The sequence below is a fragment of the Crotalus tigris genome, unplaced genomic scaffold (genome assembly GCF_016545835.1).
Source record: "Crotalus tigris isolate CLP2741 ecotype Arizona unplaced genomic scaffold, ASM1654583v1 scf7180000018653.610581, whole genome shotgun sequence".
In the NCBI taxonomy this organism is placed as follows: domain Eukaryota; kingdom Metazoa; phylum Chordata; class Lepidosauria; order Squamata; family Viperidae; genus Crotalus; species Crotalus tigris.
The window spans coordinates 272,213-294,530 of record NW_024097127.1 but is presented as its reverse complement, the minus strand read 5'-3'; the positions used below and the strand labels follow the sequence as shown (position 1 = coordinate 294,530).

The 22,318-nt window shown below is 36.3% G+C and overlaps 1 pseudogene; it reads right to left on the bottom strand.

Annotated features, from left to right (window-relative positions):
* The window catches only part of LOC120313387, a 311,668-nt pseudogene that overhangs the window by 87,906 nt on the left and 201,444 nt on the right, over positions 1-22,318 (bottom strand).

Sequence of the window (22,318 nt, the reverse complement as noted above, 5' to 3'; positions counted from 1 at the left end):
GTTGAAGAGCACTGGGCCCAGAACATAGTCCTGGGTACCCCACCACACACTTCCCTCCATATAGATGCAGTTCCATTGAGTATCACTCGCTGATTACATCCAGTCAGCCAGCTACGGATCCATCTGGTGGTGATGCTTTCTACCCCACATTTTTCTATCTTGTCTAGTAGTAGGTTGTGATCTACTTTATCAAATGCCTTACTGAAGTCCAAGTAAATTATGTCCACAGCATTCCTCTGAATTTGTCTTGGGTGCACAAGCTTTCAATGTACAGTACATACAAGCAATAAGTGATGAATCATGATAACAAAGTGAATCACAGAGAATAATAAAAAACAACAAAAGTATCAGAAAACATTTCACCGATAACCTAATGAGTCAAAGGGTTAGGTAAGTTTCCTTTAAAGCTCTGCATAGGAACACATCAAGCAATCCCTCACCAGAATGATATTTGTCTGTCTAGTCTAGACATGTCAAACTTGCAATGTCACGTGACATCGCGCAACGTATCGGGACAGTTTTGCCATTGCCGGCAATGGGGTCGACGGGGCTTTCACGTGATGCTTCTGGCCCATGGGCTGGCAGTTTGACACCCCTGGTAGTCAGATCATCTGAAAACAGACTACTGAAAGTTCCCTCCCCCTGGTGAGACAGCAAGCCTTCTCTGAAATAGCCCCCACCTTATAAATACTTATAAAAATACCTTCCTACCAGAAGTATTTGCAGCCCCAGCTTGTTTCAATTTTAGCAAGACAGTTTTATTTCAATTCATTATTGACCTCAATTAATTGCTGTAGATGAGATTGTGTGTGTGTACATTGTGTCTATAGTTTGTGTATATGTGTATATTATTGTGACATTGTTCTACTTTATTTATTATTAGGTTTTTGCTTTTCTTTTGTTGATGTTATGATGACCAGGGTGGAATATAGCTATCTTTGAATGAACAAACAAATGACCACTCTGTAACTGTCAGTTCCTGTACAGCAGAATCATGGAATTATGTGGCTTCAGTGTCCAATGGGTATGAGTGCATAAAGCAGAATCCCTCTGCTATTCATTTTCCAGTGACAAAGTACCTTAAGATTGCACAATTTTAGGAAAAGGTGCAGTCGCTTTTTGGGCATAGTTAGCCCAAAAGCTAAAGTTGATTGAATCTAATTTAATTTTGCCCTTTTATGGGAAATTTTGAAAAGGTTTTTCAGCTGGCCCTCAGGTCTCATTTGGGAACTTTGGTTGGGCATCTCCCATATTATGGGAAGCCAACTATTGGCATTGGAAGTGGTTTTCACATGATTTCCCAGAGAACTTTGGAATATGAAATATTTTGATCTAGAAACAAAACATCTATTCTGAGTGGTCAAATTGTGAAACAATAGATGTGCATTTGAAAAGTTTTGTTCTAAGGTTGGAACAAAACACATTATTTTATTCTAACCATGAAACAAATGGCATCATTTCATGAGTTTGGCATTTCCAAACATGATAATTGGGCTTTTTTTGTGGTTTGTGATTGTGTTCCTTTTCTATAAATTTTACTCAGCTAGTACACTAGTAGTTAGATGACTTTAGAAATATATCCCCCCCCCTCCATGTTTGGTCTGGTCAGTAATCATATTTAATGATTGCAGAATTGTCCTAAAGCAGAAATAAAGTATCTACCCCGACAACATAGATGAATTGTAATCAATGACCCAGTTGTCCTGTTATATACAAACAGATCTTCTTTCTGATAATATATGAGCAATACAGGCCAAGATAGTGATGCTATCATTCATTCTGTTGAACCTCTGAAATAGCACAACACATGTCATCTGCTGCCTCTGGTTTAACATTTTTATTTGGAGTTTGGATAGAGTTGAATAGAGTTATGAATGCAATTGTAGTAGGCTCATTATCTCATGTGAGAAACTATACTACAAGCTGCTACCTTTTCCCTTTAAAAAGAGATATATCCTGCAGTTGCTCATCGCATAGCAACAGCACCCAAGTGACAGATGCAAACTTTGTGCTGTGTTACAAGAGACAACACTTTCTCAGATGTGTTGAGCTTTAAGCCAAGGTTCTCTTGTATTTGCCATAAATAAGTGAGCTCCATGCAGAAATATGATTTATGAATCATGAAGATAAATCTTAGTTTGCCTGAAAACATCAAAGCATAGGGCTAGAGTTAGTACTTGTATTTATATTCTGCAGAACAGACAACAGGCATTTGGATTTATAAGTCTCCAAATTAAGAGTGAAGAAAAAAAACATTTTCTTCAAAGTGTCAAGTTGAGACAAACTTGGCATTAATTTCTGTTTGACTGAAACAACACAAGAAATCACCCATAAGAAAACAAACCTCTTTCTTGAAATGAAGACATGGGCAGAGAGCACCTCTCAGTCAGTCTTACAGTATATATCATTTGGTCTTTACAGAATGTTTCTTGATAAAATTACAGCTCAGATAATTAAGTTCTAGTTAAACAGATGAGACAATGAAAAAAATCAGAGAGGCACTGCTGCTGCTTTTAGACATAAAACCTTGACATAAGAGAATACTTACATTACAATATTTACAGTATTATAATTAAGCAGGACAACTTTTTATGTTTTTAGTTTGACTGCTTTGGCCAAAAATGGACACAATCTCACATAAATATATTCTAAAGAAAGCAGTAGGACTTTCATGTAAAAATTGTGGTGTTAATGTGACAGCAAATCCCAAGGAAACATCAGCTGGTGGCATGCTTACTATTCTCTTTTAGGTGAAAGCAGTTAAGAAAGCAAATACATAAGGTGTGAGGAAAGTAGCAGGCTAGAGTCTGCTGGTTGCAGATCAGACAGGAATAAATATGACTCCTTGTAAAAGAGAATATGGGTAAAACAAATGGGTAAAACAAAGATGGAAAAGTTCAAAGGTTCATGTAGGGCAACTATTTCAAAGCCTAATGTGGATCAGAAGAAGTGAAGGATTTCTTGGAATCTTTCTCTCCTTCAAAAATGGAAATGTGATGTCAGTATAAAATGAGAAGATTCACTTCAAACTTGAATCAAAAAAGTCCAATTATTATATCACAAGAGTAGTTCTATGTGGGTTTTATGTCAAGTTCTAGGCACCAAGGATGATGAGCTGTAAAGAGAAATTGAAGTACCTTTTATATATTTAGTTTTGAACAGAGACGCCTGAAGGATGATATGACCACATTCCTCAAATATTACCTCCAAAGATAAACAGCATTCAACACTGGCAGGGCAAGCTAATATATAGTAACAGGGAGAAAACCTGGGACCCAGAAGCACTGATGATGTTACCTAACTGGGTCATGAAATGTCTGCCAGCAAACAACCAAGTTGTTACTAATACTCCACAGTTCAACTCTGAGTTATATATATATATTCTCTTTTATTGGTATTGCAAATATCCCACTATGTGAGCCACTTGTCCCTCTAAACAAGCATAAGTTAAGATTTTTGGGAACACTTTGAATTTTTGTGGAGCACTTTATCCAAGTTTTAGTTTAGGTTATAAGTTTGTCATGCTTAACTTATATAAATATTTTAAATATTTTTTTAAAAAAATAATCATTGAAAAAACAAAAACTTGCACCAGCTGCATTCCATGATCCCAGATGTACTTGGATATAACCTTATAAAGTACTGAATCATTGCCACCTGCATTTTACAACAACAACAAAAAAAAACCAAGTAGGTGGGGTTTATTGAGATCTCACAATGCTGACACCAGCCAGCTGATTTATTTTCCTCCAAAGATAGAGAAAGAGATTGATGGGGATCAATGATAGTTAGTGTGATGGCAATGTGATTGCTTCTGAAGATCACCTGTTGGGAAACTAGTGGGCTTCCTTGTGCAGCTGGTTGGCTATTGTGAGATCAGACTGCTGAACTAGATGAATAGGACATTGCTTATGTTTTTGCTTATGTTTTTAAAAGAAGATCCACAAAGCCACCTCATGACTCAAATGAAAAAATATCTATAGCAGGGAAATATACTACAAACACGTAATGTAAGTCTGTTTAATCTGATCCTGAAACTACCCCTATTACTAAGTTTCAATAGGTCTGGATATAACAGTTGCCCCAAATGAAACAGTTCCAACACAGGTAAATAAATAAGTTATGCTAGTGGTATTTGACTTGAGAGATACTCATTTACTTATCTTACATTTTGAAGTAATCAGCTTAGAGGAGAAGTCCCTTCTCTGGGACTAAACTTTTAAACAAATATATCTATTTTTTCCTTTAAACAAAATGAGTGACCTCGGGCAGTTTTACAATGTGTGGTGCTAGCACAAATCTAACATCAGAGTTACAGTGAATAATGGGTTTTAATTTTAATAAAAGGGAACCAAGTGAATTGTTGCAGAATTTTTTTAAAAAAATTGATATGAGTTCTAATTACATATAAAAACTAGCAATCAATAATCAGCACATAAATAAATGAAAAACAAACCAGAAAACCAAAGACCTGGGCAAAAAAAGCATTGAAAAGTAAAGCATAAGGGATTTCTCCCTATAGCTGCTCCACCAAGTTTATTTTATGGGCCTGGGGGGAAGGGTTGCCTGAGTTTGGGGTAGAAGCCTTGATTTATTGGCTGAGTCAGTAAACCTGTCTCTGTTATTTCCTACCACTCTGAGAACATGCAACTATTAAATGACTAGGAAAAATATCCTACCTCTCATAGGAGCTTTACAGAACTATAGAAATCTAGTCACTAGCTAATCTACAGCTCTTTATTTCATTAGAGAATCAATTTAGTTGGTGAATCTAGCTGGCACTGCTCACAGTTTCAAGAAGAGGAGGCGTTTGGTAAGGTATGTTAATTTCCTTCAGTGAGCTGTAAGGAAAGTACCTGTTTTTTTTTTTTTTTTTCATTAAATGCTGTTATTGGGGTGTTCTAAGTCTCAGTATAGGATCAGAGGTATTTTTCAGTGCCAGATTTGGATTCCTATGTTTAAGGTATTGCTGCAACCAATCTAATCATATTATCAGTTTACTCTGTTAAATAATAATTGGAAAGTAAAAGGAAATAGAAAATGGTCTGTTTCCTTAGAAAGAAGTCAACAAAGACACTGAGTCCATTTTTCTTTTTAAATGGGTAGATTAGGTGAAGACTGGGAAGTTATGTTCAAAGCTGTATATAGTGGAAGTCAGTGCTGAGGATTTACTATAGAAAAGCTGAGCAAATTAGTTATGCTTCTAATGATATCAATGTAAACTTATTTAATAGTTACTAATAAAAGAGAATATTTGTAGGGGTTGAAATGAGGAGTCCTTGGTGCTCCCTGAACTTGGTTGTTTTCTTGCAGACATTTCATTACTCAAATATTATCAGTGCTTATAAGGAGTGGGATTTGGTTTTAGTCTAGCAGCTTGCTCTGGGATGGTCTTATAGGTTCTTAGAGATTGGGCTGTTTACTATTGGCTTGTTTGACAATTCCTTGACTGGGGTATTGCTTACTTGATTGTTGGTCTGATTTAATCTTGGAGTTAATCTATGCTCATCTGGGTGAGGATTGCTGGTACGGAGATTCCAAAAAGGAAATAAAAAGACCAAAACACCTTCCCACCAGCATTCAGATGAGTATAGATTAACTCCAAGATTAACATCAGACTAACAATACTCCAAGGAATTGCCAAACAAGTCAATAGTAAACAGCCCAACCAAAGAACACCCAGGGCAAGCCACTAAGAGCAAATCCCACTCCTTACTAGTACTGTTGATATTATCTAGTTTGGATAATGAAATATCTGCAAGAAAACAATCAAGCTCAGAGAGCACCAAGGACCCCTTAATAGTTACTCCCACTACAAAAAGTTACAGAACTTGTAGACCACATGCCATAGAAACAGGGCTGTATCAACTTTAGTATCTGTTTGATTCCAACAGGATTTTGTTATTTGTATTTAAGTAAAGCAAATAATTATCTATACACCGTTGAAAAGAAGGTATATGAGGAGGAATTTTAATATTTTTATCTGATGAATCATACCGTACGTGTTATATTTACCTGGAATAAATCATTTGAAAGAACTCTATTTATATAAATATACAGATATTTTACACACCCTTAAGTGTAAAAAATAATCATAAACTGAATTCTGAAAAATGTAAATGTTTGCATAGCTGTGGTGGTGCAGTGATTAAAATGCAGTATAGCAAGCTAACTCTGCCAACTGCCAGGAGTTTGATCCTGACTAGCTCAAGGTTGATTCAGCTTTCCATCCATCCAAAGTTAATAAAATGAGGTATCCAGATTGTTGGGGCAATATGCTGACTCTGTAAACTGCTTAGAGAGGGCTGTAAAGCACTGTGAAGCAGTATCTAACTGCTGCTGTTATTGCTTTATTGAAATACCTCTTATAGTTAGGAAGTGTGTGCAAAGGTGTGTGTGCTTAAAGTCATTAGGCTTGGATATCAAAAAAACTATCCATATAGTCAGTCCTTAAATAAAAATACTTGTTTGGAATTTAATCTTAAATATACACCCTGAAAGCAACTAAAAGGAATAGCAAAGTGTAAACTAGATTGTTTCATGTTATTTGCACTACATTTTTTGAAATATTTACATGAACATTAGTATATGGGTTTTTTACTACAATATAACTTTTATAATAATCATTCATTGTGAACATTCCCTAATGCATCTGGGGATGTTATGTAACACTTGCACATCCTTGGGTGGAGGTCGTAGATGAATGTTCATAGTTTTTAACAATAATACAGGCCTAATGAGTCACATAACATAATACATTGTTTATCTGGAATGGGATGGGGGAAGAGGGGAAGTTGAATCTGTGAAAGTCAATTGCATTTTAGTTTGCATAGCAGTTTGAGAAGAGCAGATTTGTATTAAAATGTGAAATGAATGAATATGGATTTCATCTCTAAGACTTTTTACACTCAACTTTGATAAGGTCCAATCATATGAAAATCTTAAATAAAACATTTTTTGTGATCATATATCAGCAATCAAATCCAACATGCTATTTAGTCAAGTGTTTGAGAAATGCTTTCCCTTTATTACCCCACTCCCCCCAAATAAAGAAAAGATGAAAAGGGCAAAAGATTCCAGCCGAATAGATGTGCCTTTTGCTGCCTGCATAGTCTGTGGAAAATGCACTTCAATTTTTGGTTTATATTCCCCCATCACACCTGCTAAATACCAAAACAGCTTGTAGTTGAGTTGTGCTTCAAAACTATTAATACAAAATAGCAGCATAAAAAAACAACAACAATCTTTTGTTGTTTGTTCCCATGGAAACTAACAAGTATCTTCCAATGAAACCAAGAGTGGGTGCACTATGGAGAACACCATTAGTACAATGATTAATATGAATTCCACAAATCAACTCACAATAGTGAACTCCCCTTGACCTCTTGATCCAGATTATAAAATGAGGTCAAGCCTTGGAAATTACCAGAACACACAGTACATTCTGTTCCAATTCATAAAATAAATATATAGCTAAATAAGTTGAGTCTTAAAGTCTTGCCAATCAATCAGAATAGAAAAAACAGTCAAAATATTCTGCCTAGTGCTTTTCTCTCTTAATTTTGAAAGATGTCAGAGTTAAATATACTGATTGGTGTTTGCGGGAAGTGAAGTGAAACAACTCTCATAATAAGCCTGGAATAGAAACAGATTTGGAGAGCAAATGGTTAGGAGAAAGCTGGTTTGCAGTATGAATTCAAGCTGATATAGTCATAGTTACAAGACAGGCTAGTCTATCAAGAGGGAAACAAATTTATTTATGATTATTAGAATGTTAAGCAACTGTCACGACACCATAATGAAATGGATACCATAGGGACAAAGCCATTTCCAAAATTAGACACAACCAAGTCAAATATATTTAATGTCAATTTTAACTAATTAAATGATGCACAGTAATCCATCAAATGCAGATATAGACCTTTAAAATAATTAGATTCCTTCCCAGCACCCATTCTGATCATAATTCTATTAATACATTTATTTCCTCCTCCTGGCTGTAAAATAAATTTATTACCTGTCCCCCATCTATTAGCAAATGAGTTTTCGTGAACTACAATAGCTTACATTAAATTAAATTTACAAATTGACTCCCCAATCCAGTGTCTAACACTTTTACAATGAATTTTACACTTGGTTTCCAACCCAATCCAAAAGTAGTCTAAGACATTTCATGGAAAAACAGGTTGTCATAGTAAATGGGGCTAATGAAGGTGCGCAAATAGGAATTTCTTTACTGTTCTGGACAAAGCATCAAAAAGAGACATATAGTCAGAGCCACGTATCCCAAGTTTTCCCCCTTCCTCTAAGCCAGGGGTCTTCAAACGGTCCTTTTAAGACTCATGGACTTCAACTCTTAGAATTCCTTAGCCAGTGTTCCTGGCTGAGGAATTCTGGGAGTTGAAGTCCATGAGTCATAAAAGGACTGAGTTTGAAGATCCGTGCTCTAACCTAAGACAGCTATATCCATAGTCCCAGTTCTCCTTTCTGGTGTTAAAGATACATCTATTCTTCCCGATGAAAGAGGTGATAACTCCCTCTTTTATGTTGCTGTTGGCAGCAGTAACACAACATTTCACTTGTCTTGACTTGGAAAAACAGAATACATGGGTGAAAGAATTCTTGTGAAAGAAAATACAACTGCCTTACTTGCCTTGCCATTTTTATTACCTTACATAAGAACATCATACAAAATCTGGTTGCCAACAAAGAGAACCTCCTTGAGACTCTACACAGAAGACATTAATTCTATGGCCATGTAATGGTCTACTGAGGGATGAGTGAAAAAGGCACTGTTGAATGGGTAATGCATAAGTACCTGTCGTAACTGTACTGATGATTCTCTACTTAAACCAGGGGTCTTCAAACTTGGCTCTTTTATGACTTGTGGACTTCAACTCCCAGAATTCCTCAGCCAGTCCACTAGTCATAAAAAGGCCAGGTTTGAAGACCCCTGACTTAAACAAAAGATTTGGCCACTAGGGAACAAGATTGTCTGTTATTACCTAAAACAAATATATATTGGAGGAAAGCAAACAATTGAATATTTGGGCTGGAGATGCTATATGAATATGTCTAATTTACAGGATTCCACATTATTCCTTAATTACATATCTCATTCTGGCTATCACAATCATCCCAAGTTCTCTGTTATTTTATTTTTGTAGTATGAGTATGACATGCTCTGAATTTTTGTTTTGCTATTTCAGCAGAGCATTTAGTGTACTCTGTTTAGATCCATGGCTTGGAGGAATCAATCTCATTTGTTAATGAATTTTTGAACTATGTACAGTATTTTCAATTGTGAACATTTAATTAAAAAGTATTTTTTTCCAGAAACGAGGCTACTTGCTTCAGTGCCTAAGCTGGATTAGTTCTTACATCTGAACAAGTGCTTGTTACATCTGAATGCATCTTACATCTGAACAACATCCTACATCTGAACAACAAGTGCTTGTTACATCTGAATTTGAAGATTGTTAAAAGAATGCAGTTAAAGTGGGGATTAAAATTTGGTTTAATCTTTTCTGAATTTGGTTATGTGGCTTTTTTTCTTATATGGCAGTTTAAACATGACAGAAGAGAGTTTCAAGGTTGCTATCTACGATCACCCTAATCTTTTGTCAGTGGCATTGATAGCCATTCAGGGATGCAGTAGTAGCCATATCTACAGAAATAACTCAATATCTACAAAAAAAAAAAATGTTTCCTAACAATTGGACTTCTCTAGGCACTCTGGATATCACCTCCAAGTAACATTAGGTTGGGACTTATGAAAACACAGAACTTTTATTTGTGAGGTCTCTCCTTTAAGATAAACATGGTACCGTACTAATTTTGATCCTTTCACCTAAACTATGATTTTCCTCTTTACCTGAAATAGAGGGTTAGGGGGAGAGGGAGAGGGAGAGAGAGAGAGAGAGAGAGAGAGAGAGAGAGAATATAGTTTTGATTTTAAATGCCCATTATGGTGGGTTCTCTCTGTCTCCGTCTCCCTCTCTTATCCTATGCTGTTAGGTATGCATTTCCACTGTTTTACTGTTCACTGTTTTGATCAACTGCAAACTATCCAGAGGACCTATTCTATTTTTTTGGGGGGGGGGGGTAATTGGATTTCAATAGCAGCAGTAAAGGCAACAACGACAACAATAATGTTTTTTTCACTCAAGATAGGGATTAACAGTTTAATAAATATGAACTGGGATTCTCCTTGATGAGGCACATTGCATCACAGAGGCAATACAATATTCCTTATCAAAGCAAAGGGATTTACCTCAGTAGTCATTTGACAAAACCTGAAGCTTTGACCAGTAGTTCTAACAGGCAGATTCTGCATAGCTTATTGGAATTACTGGAGGCTAATTAAATTTCTGGAGTAGACATCAGAAGAGGGGAAGCAAGCAAAATAAAGCAGAGTGATGTAGCTTCATTGCCCATATTTTTTTGAAACAGGAAAATCAATGGAGTGATCCAGTCAAACCTCCATTAATTTGGATCACTTGACAGTCTAACTCTCTAACAGAGGGTTTTTGACATCTTTTCCCAACAAATTTATGTATTTATTTGGAAGAATAAATGACACCATACAATTTGAAGCAAGTTGTGAAGTATTTTCATCTACTAGTCATATATCTGTAATGAGAGGTGAGAATAACCTTGGGAGACAAGAGGAAGAACTGCAACCTTGACAACTTTCATACAAAAGGTATCTCAACACAGAGAAGAAAAGAAGTTATGGAAATCATCTCAGAAGGCACCATGTCAGGTTTTTTAGAAAGTAAAAGTAAGGGTGTAGAGGGGAGAGATGTGCTTTCAGACTTGCAAGATTCTGTTACTATAACCTTACAATAAAAGTAGGTTTAGTACTCATGGCTTGTGCTTCTTATCTAGATTATCTTGAAGGGGTGACGATATCCTCCTTTACACATTCACTCAATTCCTTCATTTTTATCAACAAAAAACAGATATGACACAAAAACTTAAAGATGCAGGAGAAGGAGAGGCAGAGCCTGGGACAGAGTCAAGAGAGGAATCAAACTGCAGTCATTACATTCCCACAAATGGTTTAACTTCAACTCCTCTTGAATTCCATTAACTCTATCTAGTGCCAATTTAAAGCTAACCCTTAGTTAACTAGATTCTTATGTATAGACATGAGCAATAAATCAGCTTAATTGGAATTTAGGATGTAGTTGAATTCTTCATGCCTGACCAAAGTATCCTTAAATTAAATTGTTAATGCAAATCTATCTACTTTTCTGCAGAGATTGAGTTCCATTTCAGAATGAATGTAAATATATTAGGAATATATTAAAAAAAAATCCTTACCATCACTCCGAAGAACAAGTGGTGTGCGTGGCCCCTGAATACTTTGCTTTATTTCTCTATTTTATACAACACAAATATAGATGCCCACATCAGAAGCTTCCACTTTGGCAATGTATAGATTTCCTGTCCCTTGAGAGACAAACCGATGACCACCTTCCTGAACATATAAGGGATTATTGTTGAAAATCAAAGCAAATGATAACTCTGAAAAATATCAAATGCTTATTGCATATATTTTCCTAACAAAATTGGGAAAGTTAACATGTTTAGAATATGAAATATTTTTAATTAATTGACTACCTTTGTTTTTATTTTGATTAAATGAAATAATGCATATCAAAAAATATTGAATATAATGTTTCTTGTGTTTTTGTTCTTTGTTTCTAATACAGACACCCTTTTCCTTCATTTTTTATCCTAGTGTGACTACAACAGAACAGTACCTATTTAAAAAATCAATATACCAAATATAATATAAAATACAAAACTATCATTTTAAAACTATCATTTTGTCAGTTATGATAAGAAGGGATTAGAATGAACAAATAGATTGAGTACTGTTAAAGTGTTAAATCAGAGGTTCCGAACTCCTGGGTCTTGGTCCACCACCAAGCCTTGGCCCATTCAGAACTGGGCCACAGAAGTGGTGGGTGAGTGCGCTTGTGCATGCAGCCCCACTTGCTCAAGCAGGGCACAAGCACATGCATACATGCAAGTCCATTTCTACGAATGGCAGGTGCGTGTACCCATCGCTAATGCAAATGGAGCTGCTCATGTTCTGCTGCTGCTTGCACGTAATCATTCCCTCTTACTCCCTCCCCCACTGGTCCATAAAGCCAGAAAGGTTGGGGATCACTGTGCTAAATCACAGAGATTTTGATTCTTTGGAATTCAACTTGTAACCTTTCAGCCACCATAGATCACAATACTTGCTGTCAGCTCAAAAGCAATTGCTGCATAAATATCTTCTTCTTTTTCACACTTCAGACTGCATGTGATTCAGTGTACAGTAACAGGCTCAGTTCTATGTACCAGTGTTGGGATCAGACTGACAGCAGACAAAAAGAAAGATCTGTGTTTTGATCTTTACTGCTTTACTTCATCAATTCCTTGTTTAGACAAGATCCTGGGATCATCAAAATAATATGATAATATAAGACAGATTGACATGCTTTCCAAAGTTCATTGATAATTATAAATAATAATTAGTTTAGAATTAGGTTTAAGGAGAAGCAAGCTTGTCTTGACCTGACTCTATTAATTTATTTTAAATTTTGTCTTTGGAAAGCCAGGAGTGATTTATTTTAATGATACAAAGATAAAAATGTGACATCTGAAGACAGCAATCTTTCTCACTCTTGACTGGGATGAAGAAATCAGAAAAAGTTGTAAGCAAAGCAAACCCTTAAAACTCAACCAGTATATTTGTTTAATTGATTTGTATCCTGCCTTTTCTCTAACAGCTCAAAGAATTGCACATAGCTCCATTCCTTCAATTTTCCTATAAATACAAGCTTGTACTGGTAATAACTCAACTAGCCCAAAGTCACCCACTGACTTTCCATGCTTAGGATGGAATAAACAAATTTCTGGACAACTCATTGCTTACACAGCCTTTAGAATTTCCCACAGCCTTCCACTTCACAACCCATCTATGCCTGACAGCTATTTAGTCAGGTTGTTTTTAAACATGGGTTTATAGTCTTGGGAAAAGCAGTAAACCCATGTTCAAGCAACAACCGACAATCATAGAAGGAGATTGAACCAAGAAAAGACATAAAGAATACCAGCCTTTTCTGTCCAAATTTCACCCATAGCCTCTCACTTAGTAGCTGTTTGGGCTTACAGATTTGATATATATGAGAAAACCCTGGTTTCAGAGATGGACTCTCCCACTGCCCAAGAAGAATGGCTCTGGTGGATAGAACACAATCTACAGAGCAGGGGTGGTATATTTGCACCAGCCTACAGTGGCCAATAAGTGCTGGTCTGACCCCAGCACTGAGAGATCACCTTAATGTAATATTGACCAAATATTGGTCAATATGAAGGTGGCACCCAGAGAAAGACTGTTGTGGCTTGTTGCTTGGTTAAAAAAAAAAGTTCATTTTAAAGTCAAAAGTGACTTGAAACTGCCTCAGGTGTAGGTTAGAGATTAACTGAAGGCAGCATGAGAAGAACCAGTTTCATATAATGTCACTGGACTTGAAGCTGAAAGGACCATGAGTTCTATTCCTGTCTTAGACACAAAATCCATCTACTGTAGGTGATTTTGGGCAACTTCTTCCCTATCAACCCAAGGAAAAAGGCAATGGAAAACCACTTTCAAAATTCTTGCAAGGAAACTTCTTCATTTGATGGCCAGAAGTGAAGATTGACTGAAAGACACAACAAAACAAAACAAAACAAAATCCAGACTGCATAGTAAGGTGGAGCAGTGGGGAGATAGACAATTTGTGTTATGTAAGTGAGGAGAGATACCAAGTATGTTTTCCATGTTAATCAGCAAGAGCTTTGGTGTGAGGAGCGGCAGTAAAAACTTCATGCAGAAAACAGTGTGCATGATTGATACTTAATGCCAGCATGACTAAAACGATGAGTCATAGTTGGGCATGCATTTTCTTGTACTGGCTAAAGCTTCTAATTTTCCCATTGGATTTGTTCCCTGATTTTAACTGATTATTTTGTTTTGTCCTGGAGTAAGATTTCACAAAGGAAACCAAAACACTATGATTTCTCACTTGATGCATTCCCATTCTGATGATGGAAAATGGGTATCCCCTGGCAGCCCTTAAACAGCATTCCATGGATCAGGAGAGCTGATTAGATCTGGCTACTATGTCTAAACATGGGTTGGTGGCTAGCTGCTTTCCTGTTTTTCAAGCCTGGAAAATAGTTAAGCCAATGTACAGTTTCTAAATTCAGAAAAGTCCTACTTTTGGCAAGATTTAATGCATTTCCAAAAACTGCTCTTGAAGGGAAATATTCAGTTCAAACAAATTTGCCTGTGTGGTGAAGAAATTATTGAAACATGAAGACATGTTTGGTTTTATTGCCTTTATTATAAAGATGTCCTGTTCCAGATAATAACTCTCCATCTCAGATTCCCAGATCACCCATATTCATTCTATTTACAATTTTTATTCTCTAACTAATGTGATTTATTTCTCTAAATACAGCAGTTTTGCTTTACTATGTATTTTTATGTAATACATAAATCAGATTCATTTCATAATTAGTTTTATTACCATTTTTATTTACTTTCTCAAAAGTGTCTTCTTTTTTATTGGTCAATGATCCTAATGAAGTTTATTTATTGATTGATTCATTAATACTGAAAAGAAATTCCAATTATCTTCAAAACTTTCTATCTTTAAAATTAAAAATGTATTTCTAATCCATAGTGGATGCATTGTCTAAATGATCTCGATCTCTGTCAAAGTCCTTTATCCTCCAGTCCTTTGGTAGCTCTATCCAAATATTCAGCAAAAAGAGAGTATCATATTTTGCCTCTTCTCTACTGCTTAGTCATTATATTGGTATAAAATGGGCTGTCCCCATGGCTGATCCTTTCCTTCCTCTCTTACCTTTGTTTCAAGTCATCACAGAAAGCCATTTTCCCTCTAATGGGGAGGGGAAGCCCAAATGAGTTTAAGTGCCTTGAGCAGTGATGGCGAACCTTTTAGAGACCGAGTGCCCAAACTGCAACCCAAAACCCACTTATGCATTGTTGGGTGCCGGGTGGGTGTGGCCAATTTGGGGTGTGTGGCCCATTGGGTGGGTGTGGCTGCGGTGGTAATGGCAGATTGGGTGGGACTAAAAAGTTCAATCAATCAATTCCAACTTTGCAAGATCTTTTTTTCCCCACAAGAAGTTGAAATTGACTGATTGATTGAACCTTTTTTTTTGTATACGTCGTCGGAGGCCTAAAGTGAAAAGGTTTTATAAAACCCAGCTGAAGGCCTAAGACTGGGGCAATGGCGCACATGCCCACAGAGAGGGCTCTGAGTGCTGCCTCTGGCACCCGTGCCATAGGTTTGCCACCACTGGCCTTGAGGCTACCCTTGAATAATTTCAGAATATGTGAAAATCTTACTTTAAAACCAGTATAGTTAAGAATGACTTAAGTGTGTTTCACTTTGCTGGGACTGCAATGAATCCATAGGAACAGAGTAGAAAAGAAGACATTGGCACAATAGGTGCAATGGAGAAAGGACAAACATGGACAGTCCTAATAAACCTCACCACTCAGATGAAATCCTTCTGCACAAGACAGTTCCATATATGTACAGTAGACATCTGCAGTTAGAAGAGTATATGTGTTGACTTCAACATGAGCAAGAACTCTCTGTCTCATCATGATTCTTTGTACATGCAAAAATTAATGCACCTTTAATGCTATGTCTAAAGCCACTTTTTGTTATGTTAATAGATTTCCTATGGATACTGACATTGTCAGAACAAGACATTATTTTGGGGGGGGGACATGTTTTGCTTCCAAATGCATATATGTAGGTATTTTAAGTAGGATTTACTTACTATTTATTTATATGACACCCATCTCACTGCTGAGGGACTCACTACAGTGGTTTCCAATCTTTCTGGTTCCACAGACTGGCATTGTTGTCAGTGGCAGTGTTACCAGTCCATGGCCCAATATCGGCAATCCCTGACTCACTGTACTTTGTTCCTAAGCCTTATCAGTGATTCCTTGAGTTCTCCCATGCTGTTTAGAGTTAACATATCACCATATTAGTATTTTATCAGAAGGACATTAAACCAGCATTGATAGATATGAGCTACAAAAGTAGCCATTGAATTGACATCTATTCCGTTCACTGTTTCTTTTAGAATGGATCCCAGAATTTTTTGGGGGGGGGAAGGAAGGGAATTATGCACTTTGACATTCTGATGTTTTGACAACTAACTAACCTTTATGCTAACTTTTTTTTCTGGGTCTCTCCCCTTTCCACCCAACACAGCCATTTCCTGTCAGTGCTGGTACTTCATCCACTTCCTGATTTCCCTGCTGCTCTAATCTGTGTGATTTGATGCCTTTCTGTTTTGTGGCTTCTCACCTTCTGTCACAATTTTGTTTATGGCTGCCTGGAATTTGACAGCTGATGGTGGAGCTCTCTCTATCATGCTCCAGCAGTGGCAAGAATGGCATGGAAATTAATATTTTTTTTTTCAAATAAAGCACAGTAAATCAGAAGTTTTGAAATTTAGCACTTTAGCATTTCTTAATTAAATGTATAATTCATGAGGTTAAAACTTTCTGCCAACAAATTCATTTCCAAATGTTGCTTTTTTCTGTACCCTGAAATTTCTTCCCATCCTCTATGCCATTTTACAAATATTATTTATGTTTTCAGTTACAAAACCCATGGGATGCTTATGACTCTGTAAACAGCAGTACGAGGAACTTTATGCTGACTTCCTATATTATGTGACTATAATTAGAAACATCAAGTCACATGGGATCTATCAAAGATGTTTTCCTTTTGAAAATGTTGCTAACATCGGATGTTCTTGCTTTGACAACAGATGGAAATGCAGCCATTTTTCTCTATTGCTTTTATAGTTAGTTGATGCTGGGAGGGGGGATGTGGATGAGAGTCCAGCTAGTCATAACAATAATAAGTCAGCAGTGGGAATCCAAGGTCATTGGGCCCAGAGTTGACAGAGTTTTGGCGGGCTGGAGAGCTGGGGAGAAAGCCCATGCTTCAAGCTAATTGGGGAATGTGATTTATGACTGTTTATTGGAGGGAATTGTGCTTTGATACTTGTATCCAGGGGAGGGGATTTAGTTTTAGGTTTCGACTATGGCGTGCCGATAATTTGTTTCTCGAATAAAACATTCTTTAAGGTAAACAATGCCTCAAAGTTCTTTTGAAGAGTTTCATCTGTTGGAACCATGGCAACATCTCTCTCTTTCTCTCTCCTTGCATAATACAGTTAATCCACATTTTGCAATGTTTGTGAAATCATAACTGCAATATTTTGGCAGAGAGATATGCCTGACATTCAAAACATGGCTTCTCTAAAGCTCAAGCAGAGAACTGAGCAAACAACCAGGAAGAGCAAATAAGAATTTGGCAAGGGAATTGGAAAAGGCAGACATGATGGAGAAACAAAAGGGGGAAAAACTGACATTCACTGCTTCTGTTGATGATGCTATCCATTCAATCATGTCTGATTCTTGATGATTCTATGACTGTTAATATTTGATAGTTTCCTGAGTGATATTGATTTGTTTCCTGGATGATTACCCACTATATAAGATTGCTCTTGCTAACCTAGTTGAGACACACATGGGGGCCCTAAGATACTCAGTTTCACCAGAACCAAACTCACTGGAGCAAACAGAGGATAAATGGGCAGGCACTTTTTCTTCTCCACCTTCTTTCAGTCCAAGTTAATGCTGACTCAGAGAACCAGTTTATGGGTACCAAAGACTATTGCAAGTAAACAAGGAAGATTTGCATGGAAGTTTAGTTAGGGGACATTGTAAACAAAGCTTCAGGTAATTTGGACGGTGAAAGAAGCATCACTGTGACTTGCAAAGTGTATGCAGTTGAAAAGGACCTAAACTATTCCTATTGCAAGTACAAACTCATTTCTTTCTTGGGGATAAAGTGCATATAATTTTTATAAATAACTCAAGGCAGCAAACATACCTCCTCCTATTTTCCCACAATAACAACAAAAACAACAACTCTTTATAGTGAGTTGGGCTGAGAGAAAGTGATTGGCCCAAAATCACCCAACTGGCTTTTATGCCAATGGGGAGAGTAGAACTCACAGTCTTCTGCTTTGTAGCCTCATGTCTTACTACTAGACCACTTGAGAGAGTTGCTACAATGAAATATATCAGTGAATCTCTCCAGTATGGGAAGAGAAAGGATGAAAACACCAAAGAACAGGGGAGAAGAAACCCCAATACATGGAAGACTATGTATCAAAAGCAAAGCAAAATAAAAGCCAAGAAGAGAGGAAGCACTCTATACAAGTAGATTTTAGGAACTGGTATCATATTTTTATCCCTTTGGAATACAGTCAGTTACTACCTTTCAACTAGGTTTTTCAAATTGTTCCAAAGGTGCTTTTTTACGAGGCAACTGGACTTCTTTTTTTGAAGATGTTTCACTTTCCATCCAAGAAGCTTCTTCAGTTCTGACTGATGGGGAATGGAAGGATTTCAAAGAGAAAAAAGGAAGACCAGTTGCCTCATGAAAAAGCAACTTTGGGACAACCATGACCTGGATGACTGAGAATCTCCATAGACATTTAGGTTTTTCAAACTGAGCATAACCAAACCTCAATGATTCCTCAGAGACTAAGGACAAAAAAAAGGGGACGGTTGGTTCACTTGAATGCAGCAATTTTTCTAGCACTATAGTTTGCCTTTTCCTTTTTTAAATTAACAGGTACCATGGCCTGAAAAACAATTAGTAACCCTTCTGCATTACACTGCATAGCTCAATGAATCCAGAGAAAGAAGAAACATATTGTAATAGTATGTGAGTCATAATTAATCAAGACTGCTGGTTAATGTGTGCAGACCCAGTATGACTTTGTGAGGTGTGTTACAGATAGCCTTCAGCTTACAACAGTTCATTTAGTGACTATTCAAAGTTACAATGATATTGAAAAAAGTGACTTAAGCACTTGTATGATCATTGCAGCATCCCCAGGGTCACGTGATTGAAATTCAGACGCTTGGCAACTGATTTATATTTAGGATGGATGCAGGATCCTAGGGTTATGTGATCACCTTTTGCAACCTTCTGACAAGCAAAGTCAATGAGGAAGCCAGATTCACGTAATAACTGTGTTACTAACTTAACAACTGCAGTGATTCATTTAACAACTGTAACAAGAAAGGTCGTAAAACAGCACAAAGCTTACTTAACAAATGTCTCACTTAGCAACAGAATTGGGCTCAATTGTGGTCATAAGGCAAAGACTAACTGCATTTTCCAGAACCACTTATCTTGCAGCACTTTATGTGACATGTTATGTTACAAAGAATATTCAACTCTATGGAAAATTATTTTTTCCTCTTGAGCCATGTGAAGATTGGTCAGATAAGATATCCAACAACAACATGGCCAAATGAGGCCTTCAAAGAATCTCTGTAGCCTATTTGACATTAAGCAGGATAGTAAAGCAATTGAGAGCAAAGGTAGCATTTTTTTTTAATGAGTGCTTTCAGCTGAAACTTTATTGCAGAAGAAGAGAATTCAGGATCTCAGAGATCAAAACCTATTAAGCAAATGGCATTATTGTGAAGGATTTGGAACCTATGCTATCTTCACAAAGGACACTTAGTTAAGAAAAGCAATATATCTTTTAAAAAATGGGAAAAATTTGTCAGGTACCTTTTCATTCTCATCAAGGGGGTATTAAACTAGAACATAGAACATAGACTAATGGGGTTGGAAGGGACTCTGGAGGTCTTCTAGTCAAGCAGGAGTCCATTTCAGACAAATGGTTGTCCAGTCTCTTTTTGAAAACCTTCAGTGCTGGAGCATCCACAACCTCTGAAGGCAAGTTATTTCATTGGTTAATTGTTCTAACTGTCAGGAAATTTCTCCTTAGTTTTAGGTTGCTTCTCTCCTTGATTAGTTTCCATCCGTTCTTTCTTGTCTTGCCCTGTTGTGCTTCAGAGAATAATCTGATCCCCTCATCTAGGAGAAAAGCTAGGAGAAAGGGAGGGATCAAAACCTCAGAACTGAATCCAAGGAAACACAAAAAAAGAAGTTGTGACCATGGATGACAAAATAAGATCTTTATAGGACATAACATAGATACAAGTAGCATCTGCACACTCAGAACTCAGATTGTTGGATTGTTGTTGTTTTTTTAACTAAGGCACAAAATTCAGGTAAGAAATCTTTTTTTAAATTGAAGTATTAGAGAAGGTGTTAAGTTATTCAATTGTTAATGCTTGTCTGGAGGGATATATCTTATTCTTCTTTTCTCTTTTTCTTTTCTTTATATTTTTCTTTTCTTTACTTTGTATTATTTTTTATCTTTATAAATTTTAATAACATTAATTTTAAAAAATAAAGAGCATGAAGCTGATTTATAGATTTTTTTTTTTTTTTTTTTTTTGAAACTGACAGAGTATACTGGTCTCCACAAGTTTCCATAGATAAAAGACTCATTTTCCAAAAGGAAAAAAAAAACAAAAACAACCAGTAATCTTATTTATATATTCAGATGTATGCTACTTATTAACTCATTTTTTAAGTATTCATTTGGCTTATATCTGTATTTGTGATATTAAAGGCAGATTGAGATTTGGGGAGCTTTGGACTTTTCCTCTCCTCCCCTCCCCTCCTCCCTCCCTCCCTCCCTCCCCTTCTTTCTTTCTTTCTTTCTTTCTTTCTTTCTTTCTTTCTTTCTTTCTTTCTTTCTTTCTTTCTTTCTTTTATTTGAACCAAGATTTCAAAATAGTTTATCTTTTTAGAACCAAATGCAGAGAGGTTTAGTCTTCCTATTTTTGGAAGCCATATTTCAAATAGCCCATATTTACCAAATGTAATGAATAATTTACCTTAGTAAAGAAACTTCAATTCAGTATGAAAACAAAATGTCGTATTAATTAGAAAGCATCAGTGATGCAGTTCAGTTAGAATTATGAAAAATTGCTTGCGGTGGAGCAGTAAAAGAAGATGGAAACAGATCATTTTTTTAATTTGTTATTTGATAATTATACATTAGAAGTATAATCCATCATAGTATAAGTCCAGTGATGATATGTACGTAGATCACAATAGGCTGTCACAAAATTCTATGTTCTGTTTCTTATTCAGTGCATCCAAGGCCATGATAAGCTGCTGAAAGTCTCTACTGCAGTTTTGATTATTGCATCTGTATGCAGCTTGCTCTAAATAGTTGTAAGTTATCATTACTCAGCATAGTGGATAGGATGGATCAGAAGGCAAAGAAAACAGTATCTTCTTATATCCCATCATAAATCAAGAACTGGAGAGAATTATTTGTAATTCCAAACACAAGTAAAACACAATTTATGCTTTCACAAATGCTTGATTAAAATACTTTATAAACAGGACAAAAAAAATGCAGTGCATCTTCACAATGTGGAAATGACCATACTTACTGAATTTGACTGGTTCAGAAAGATGAAAATGTTGTTCAGTGCTTGTTTTAAAAATAATACAAAAAAAAAAAAAAAACCTTACTCAAATTTACAAATTTCATTATAAACCACTGGGGGGGGGATGAAAAGAACAGACCCAGCCATTGCTGTCATAAATCATAGGAGACACATTCAAGCACTAAATTAGATTTTTGTCCCAAATCTTATACACATAAAAATCCATAGGACTTTCTACACATCTATTCTTCATGCTGGCAAATGCCAAAGAATGTAATGCAAAATGCCTTATATTACCTCCATAGTGTGATGTAGATGCACAGAATAGAATGATTCCTTGTCCTTCTCTGACTGATACAGCACTTCTTGCTTTAGTTTCAAAGTTTTCAACATGTTGGAGAGAGAGAGAGAGAGAGAGAGAGAGATGTTAGATGTATCCATGTAACCATTTTGGAATCGCAAAGCCAATATTGTCATCCATACTACAATGACGTCAATCTAAGTATGAGAATGGTGTGTGGAATATTCAGGAGTGAAATTAATAAAATCTCATGAGATTTTATAATTTTGGCAAATGTTGGCAGTTTTAATTTGGATAAAAACATGTAAGAGTAGCATTCGACCATAACAAGAGGACATGATGGCATCTGGTACCTGAAATGTTTGTTATGTTTTATCCTATCTTCAATGTAGTTAATTAGACTAAAGTAAGAAAAAAACCCCAACTTTTTAATGTAAAGCAGACTTACGTTTTTATATATTTAACAAAATGTTAGCCACATTTAATTGGTTGGGATTTGCTTCCAATAGTAGCCTAAAATATTCCAAGATTGCACTGGAAGCAGAAATGTGCTTTTTTTT